Below are 7,673 nucleotides of genomic sequence, written 5' to 3' on the forward strand. Positions count from 1 at the left end.
CAATATTTTGCCAGTTATCTGTGCATACTTTAGCCCATGAGCTTGACACATAAAATTAACCATTACAAGGCTACCCCTTCAGGAGACAAGTCTATTCATCTCCTGATACTAGACTTAATCTCCAAATAAAGGCAATAACAAGGTCATAATTCAACCAAACATGATATAATTATCCTGTGTAAAACCATAAACACACTCATTCTTTCCTCAAAAGAGGAGATAAAGTCCATGATTGATGTTTACTTTTCTCCCATATCCCTGACTCTGAATCATATGATATAGAATTTATGATACCCCAGTTGGGCTCAATCACAGTGTTAGCTCAAAAGACTCAATAACAGTATCAGCTAGGTGCAATACTTCACATTGATTGATTCCTGAACCCATAATTCCCAGCTATACTAGATGCAGCATCAGAGCATATACTAGATGCAGAATCAGAGCATACACAGCCTTGTGGAGCACCTTGTCCCAGTCCTGAAAGACATTATGCATAGCTGATACTCTGAGTCTTCAAAAATCCATCCCAGCATTCTAACAAGTCAGTTGCTTCAAGACGGTATGGAACATGGTAGGACCAGTGGATTCTATGAGCATGACCTCATTGCTACATTTCTTTGGCTGTGAAGTGAGTTGCTTAATCAAAAACAATGTTATGTGGAATACCATAATAATGGATAAAGCATTCTATAAGCCCATGGATAATAATTTTGGCAGAAGCATTTTGTGCAGGGAAGGCAAGTCCTTATTCAGAGTGTCTATTCTACTAAGAACAAAACATTGCCCTTCAGTGTTGGAAGCTGTCAGGTGTAATTAACTGCCACCAGTTGGCTGCCTCATGACCTTGAAGAAAATGCCATATTAGAGGCCCAGTTGATCTCTGAGAGATGTTGTAGGGCTTCAGTTGTCCACTTTTTTGTGATGCCTGCATAGTAAGCAGACCCACTCATAAATGAGTTCCAAGTCTTCTCTTCCTCTACCAACTAATTATAGATATCTCCCTATGAGTTCATAGGTGTTGGCTGTGTCAGAAAAAGAGTGTGGTAGAATTGAGCGTGTAGTCCCCGTCTTCATGTAACTTACTTGTACCTTCAGAGTATGCTAATTGGACCTAGTGGGCAAGAAGTAGCAACTACTATAGACTTACTGGTAAGACATTTGCATGTTAGAGGGTGGGAAATAAATACGACTAAAATTCAGCAGCCTTCTCCCTCAGTGAAATTTCTAGGTGTACAGTAACGTTGAGCATGTCAAAATATTTCTAAGATGAGGATAAGTTTTTGCATACGGCCCCTCCTACAAACAAGAAAGAGACACAACACCTAGTGGGCCTCTGTGAATTTTGGAAGCTACATATTCTTCATTTGAATGTGTTACACTGATCCATATACCAAGTGATCCAAAAAGTGGCTTTTTTTGAGTGGGAGCAGAGTAAGAGTAGGCTCTGCAACAGGTCCAGGTTTTTGTGCAAGGTGCTCTGCCACGTGGGCCATATGGTCCAGCAGTTTCAATGGCGCTTGAAGTCTCAGTGGCAGATAGGGATGCTATTTCAAACCTTTGGTAGCCCCTATATGTGAATCACAGCTCAGGATTTTGGGATTTTGGAGCAAGATCCTTCTATCATTTGTTGAAAATTATTCTCCTTTTGAGTGATTGTTCTTGGCCTGCTATCAGGCTTTAGTAGCAACTAAATTTTTTTTATAATAAGCCACTAAGTTCCCATGTGTCCCTGAGCTTCTCACCATGAACTGCATTGTTATCTGACCCACCAAGCCATAAAAATGGGCGTGCACAGCACACTCCATCATCAGTACATACATTAAAAGGGGTGACATTTGTTGCTTCCTCAGGCAATGCAGGGTTAATCACTAGAGGTAGGAAAGTCACTTTTGCTGGAGCTAAATTGGACAATTCGTCTGGGGTGGGGAGACCTCTTCCACTGACAAAAAAGACTCATCAGAATTTAGGAGCTCAATGTCCCCCACTTCATAAGGATCTACCTATATGTCCCCATCTCAGCTTGCAGAATTCCACTCTTTCTCAATCAATGCCCTCACTCTAGCAGTTGACACTCTGAGAGGCTGGAAATTCAATTTGTACTCTGATTCAGCCAATCACAGGAAGAGATTCTGCATTTGATTTTCAGCAATTTCAGTCCTGCGGCTATAGCAGATTAGGCTGTTTTTCACAGTACACCTAGACACTCTTATGTCATTTAGGTGGTTCTTGAGTTGGGAATTCAAAACCCTGAGCTCATCTTTTTTTTTTTCCATCACTTTGTCCATTGACCTTAGAAGCAACCAACAAACATTATTACCCTCCTTAGTTTTTCCAAAAATGTTCAAAAGTATTATATACAAAGACGCTTAGTTTCTTGCTTTTTATAAGTGGTTGACGAGAAGTATCCAATGCAGATATTTTGTGTCCCATTATAAACAGTTCAAGCTATAGATTATCAGTATTCTCCTTTACTATTGGAAATAGAGTCTTTAGCATACTAAATATAATCAAATAGAAAATCAATTTCAGAATCCCCAGAACGTATTTAGAAATTTCACACTTAAAATTTTATTCCTTGAGAAACACTTCTGGCACCAAAATTGTATTAGTCATGATTCTCGAGAGAAATAGAACCAACATTAAGACAGATTGACATATGACAGATAGATAGATAGATAGATAGATAGATAGATAGATAGATAGATAGATAGATAGAGATATAGACTGGCTACAGGAATTGTCTCAAGTAATTATTAAGGGCACGAAATCCCACAGCCTGCCATCTGCAACTTAAGAACCAGAAAAGCCAGAGGTGTAATTCAGTTCATGTTTTAAAGTCTGAGAACTGGGTTGGGAAAAAGGGAATAGGGAACTAACATAATAGTGCAAAGCAAAAATCAAAAATGAAAGGTCAAGAACCAGGAAAACACAAATGACCAAGGGGAAGGTAGAGGTACCAGCTCAAACAGAGACAGAAAATTAGTCTTTCCTCCACCTTTTTTTCTATTCAGGACCTCACCAGATTGGATGGTGCCTACCTCCATTGGGGAAGGTGATCTTCTTTACTTAGGCTACCCACTCAAATGGTAATGTTTTCTAGAGACACCCTCACAGACATGCCCAGAAACAACATTTTACCAGCTATCTGGGTACCCCTTATCTCAATCAAGTGAACACATAAAATTAATCACAGGGTAAATAGTATTTAAATTACATAATTTTATATACAGAGGTACAGTAAAGCAAAGCAGCCAGCCCAGACACACACTGCTTTAAGTGTCGGTGTGAATCCAGTAGGCCCTTTTTCTACTATGACAGGGCACAGTGGACCTGTTTATCGAATATTCTCTGCTTGTACTCTTCCTGAGGAGCCGCTGAGGACAGCGTGTGACAAACTAGAAAATGCAAATACTGCTTTCATGACATCCAAATGCAGTTTTTTTTTTTTAAACAAACAAAACCCAAACGTGTGCTGTCTGAACAAAACATTGTCTCCTGAGCTTATTCTGTGTAAGTCTGCCAATTTGTGACACTGGGAGTGGAGAGTAAGAGAACATTTGGGAGGAAATTCAAGAGACAGACAGAAGCTGAATCATAGAGCATAGGCTGGTTGCTCTAATGGCAGGCAATTGCAATAAATATTCATTAATTCCTGAGGTTCTGGTCTCTGGAGCTGTCTTGAATTCTAAAAAACCTTTTGGCCCCAGTCTCCATTAAAAAGATATGGCCTGGTAGTACAGGTGTTTTCCATATCGTGTGTGTGTGTGTGTGTGTGTGTGTGTGTGTGTGTGTGTGTGTGTGTGTGTGTGTCTGTGAGTATTCCATAATAAACCCTCATTACATGAAGTAGCATGCAGGCTCATTCTTTGCAACCCAATGAGCCTAACAATGAAAACCATCACACTATCATTTGCCCTGAATTTTCTGCATGCATTTTTCCAACTTTTTATTCTAAATTGTGCTTTGGCTACACTATGCTATGCTCTGGTGATAAATGAAACATGAAAGCTTCTCATGCAGAAGTAAAAAAAAAAAAGTAAAGGCATAGTTGTTCTTCCTACTAACTAATATGAATAAAATAGTCAGTATAAAAGCAAATTTTAAAGTAAAATTGATTCCACTTATTGTTACTGTTTTTAGAGAAGTATCTAAATGACCCATGTTTCAGAGTGCTAAACACCTGTAATGATGATATAATGATAAACTAATCCTACTCTTCAAAATGTAAGACTTTCTGCAGTATGGCAAATTTTAGAGACATTGTTAAAAATAACATATTGATGTGTTACTATAAAGGTAAATGTAGCCACACCTTGGAATCCTAGAACTAAGATGGAAATAAGGAAGAAAAATATTTATTTATTTTTATACTGTGTCTGAATGGGAGATTTAAAGACCATGGTTGTGATTTTGCTTTGAAAATAATGAATAACAAATCTGGAAACCTTAGAAGCCAGGTTAGGATTTGAAAGACCCCAACACTAGGCTTTAGGCAAGACCTCAGTGTCATTAATACACTGCAGTAAGGTTCAGAGTAGACATGTTCAGAGTAGACATAACTTGGCATTAAATCTTCATCTGCAGCCTCAACATTGTAGTATTTCCAGAAGATTTCCAGGATTAGTAGTATAACTAATATGGAGAGGAAATATGTCTTTTTTTTCCAATTAATCTCTTAGGTTCTTATCTGTTCTTTAGTAGGACGATCTTCTCCTGAGGCTTTTAAGCACTGTCACAATCACTACTACTGAATTATACAAAATGTTGGGAGCTTAGATAGTCCAAACAACATCAGTCTCTATTCAATTCTCTGTGATACTGGAGATTGCTCTAGAAGACTAGTATTTCACTGCAAGGCCAGGTTTGGGTCAGACAACTGGGGTACCCAGGGCACAGGCACTGTTCTCAACTATGCAAGAACAGACTGAGCACTTGACCTTACCAAATTAATTTTCTTATTTTATTACTTTATTTTTATCATTGTATTTGTTTTGTAATTTCTAAATCCTTGCTGATAAAAAATAAACTTTGCTTTTTAGAGAAGTTATACATTTTTAGAGAAGTTATACATTCATAGAAAAACTGAGTGAAAAGTACAGAGTTCCCATATATCCCCTAACTCTACACAAGAAACAACCTCTCCCGCCATCAAGACCCCTCATTAAAATGGTAATTTTTTTTTTTTTTTTGTTAGCAATGAATGAATCTACACTGACACATCATTAACCAAGTCCATAGTTTACATCATGGTTCACTCTTAGTGTTGTATATTAAGTGGGTTTAGGCAAATATATAATAACAAACATCCACCTAAGATTACCAGGATAGTTTCACTGCCCTAAAAAGTTTCTGTGTTCTGCTAATTCATGTCTCCCTCTTCCCCTCTAACTCTTAGCAATAACTGATCTTTTTTACTGTCTCCATAGTTTTGCCTTTTTTAGAACGCTATATCACTGGAATCATACAATATGCAGCCTTTTGAAATTGGCTTCACTACACTGTCTGGCTATACCACAGGTTATTTATCCATCCACCTACTGAAGGATATATTTGTTGCTTCCAAGTTTTGGCCATTATGAATAAAGCTGCTATAAACATCCAAGTGCAGGTTTTTGTGTGGACATAAGTTTTCGGCTCTTTTGGGTAACTACCAGGAACATGATTCCTGGATCATATGGTAGAATTATGTTTAGTTTGTAAGAAACTGCCAAATTGTCTTCCAAAGTGGCTTTACCATTTTGCATTCCCACCAACAATGAATGAAAATTTTTGTTGCTTCATGTCTTAGTTTGATATTCCGCTATAACAGAATATCATACACTGGTGGCTTAAATAACAATCATTTGATTTTCTGCAGTTCTGGAGGCTGAAGTCTGAGATCAGTGTGACAGTGTGGTCTAATGAAAATCCTCTTCCTTATTTATAGATAGCTGTTTTCTTTCTCCAATTCTTGGAGTCCTACGAATTTTTTCAGTCACCAGGACCTTAGGAGCAGCACTGCTACTGTCTCTGGAAATGAAGAGAGGCTTAAGTATGAGGACCTAAAAGTAGACCATTTTATTTGAAAAGCTAAAAAAAAAATTAAATAATTCCCTGCAAGACCAGTTAACTGCACATGTTACACGAGTAATTTTCTGCACCCAATATAACTCACAGGAGTTTCAAGGAAAACAAAATATATTTTGGTGGAAATAATATTGGTTTTCTCAAGCCCATATATTACAATGCAAATATTTATTCATAAAATACAGTAGTTATACCCTCTTTTTGCGTATATGGGAACAGATCTATTTTACCTTGTATACTTTGCCTTAAGTTTTTTACAGTTTTTTCCTATAGAGTTTTGTGGATGTAGGAGCCTTTGATTTTATTTCAATGCAGATTGCTGTACCTTCACATAGAAGTAGTTACATTACATATTATTATAGAAAACATTTATAAAACTAAGTATAACTAGTAAAAGCATTCAGTAAAAACTGACAATAACCATCAGTATATTAAAAACAAACATTTTTAGTCTATCTGATTTAATAGACAATTCACCAAAGTGTGAATTTTCTTTTTTTTCCCCCCAGATACTAAAATTTTTGATGGATTATTTTTGTGAGGAGACTTTGGTTTACTTTTATAATATGTGTGGTAGAAGGAATAATGACCCCAAAGATATCCATGTTCTAATCCCCAAAGCCTGTAAATATACTACTTAACATGACAAAAGGAATTTTTCAGTTGTAATTAAATTAAGAATCTTGACAAAGGGAAATTATGCTGGATATCTGGGTGAGCTCAATGTAATAACAAAGGTGCTTCTAAGAGGAAGGCATGCAGGTCAAAGAGGGAGAAGATAATGTGACAACCAAATCAGAGTCAGAGAGTTGAGGATGCTACACTACTGGCTTTGATGGAAGAAAAAAGGACCATAAATCAAGGAATGCAAGCAGTTTCTAGAAGCTGGAAAAGGCAAGGAAACAGATTCTCTCCTAGAGCCTCCAGAAAAAATTTAGCCCTTTCATTATCTTGATTTTAGACCAGTAAGACCTATTTTGGATTCAGATCTCAGAACTGTAAGATACTAAATTTGTGTTTTTTTAAGACTTAAAATTTGTGACAATTTGTTACAGCAGCAATAGGAAACTAATGCAGTATAATACTCTGAAAATAAGACTTTCTTTGAGAGCTTATGATAATAGAATATTACTGTAGCTATTGTCTTTTTTAGTTAGATGGCTTATCAGTTCTCTGTGTCTTAAGGTCTCTTCCAAAGGCATGTTGCTTCTTGGGCTTAATAAAAAAGGGAAAAAAAGCAATGCTCATAATTATGGTGCTAAAAATTTTCAACTGAGTGTATAATGATACTATTTATAGAATAGGAAAAAGGAATATGAGAGATGTTGTAGTTTAGCAAATCAAGGACTCAATTTGGCTATACTAAGGTGGAGATGGGTATTACATATGTTACTCAAAACTAACTCATAAATTTGTGAAAGTTGTCAGAATGACCCTTGTAGTTAAAAATAAACAAACAAACAAAAATCTGACAAATAGAGCCAGAAAAAGACCAAGGGCTTTCATGTATAAATGACAGATTTTTTTGAAAAACTGTCACAAAAGGTGGCAAAAAACTACAATTTTGCACAAAAACCATCACATTCTTACACATACAAAAAATAATT

Source organism: Carlito syrichta, unplaced genomic scaffold (assembly GCF_000164805.1).
Source record: "Carlito syrichta isolate Samal-C Ts95f unplaced genomic scaffold, Tarsius_syrichta-2.0.1 Scaffold309814, whole genome shotgun sequence".
Classification (NCBI taxonomy): Eukaryota; Metazoa; Chordata; class Mammalia; order Primates; family Tarsiidae; genus Carlito; species Carlito syrichta.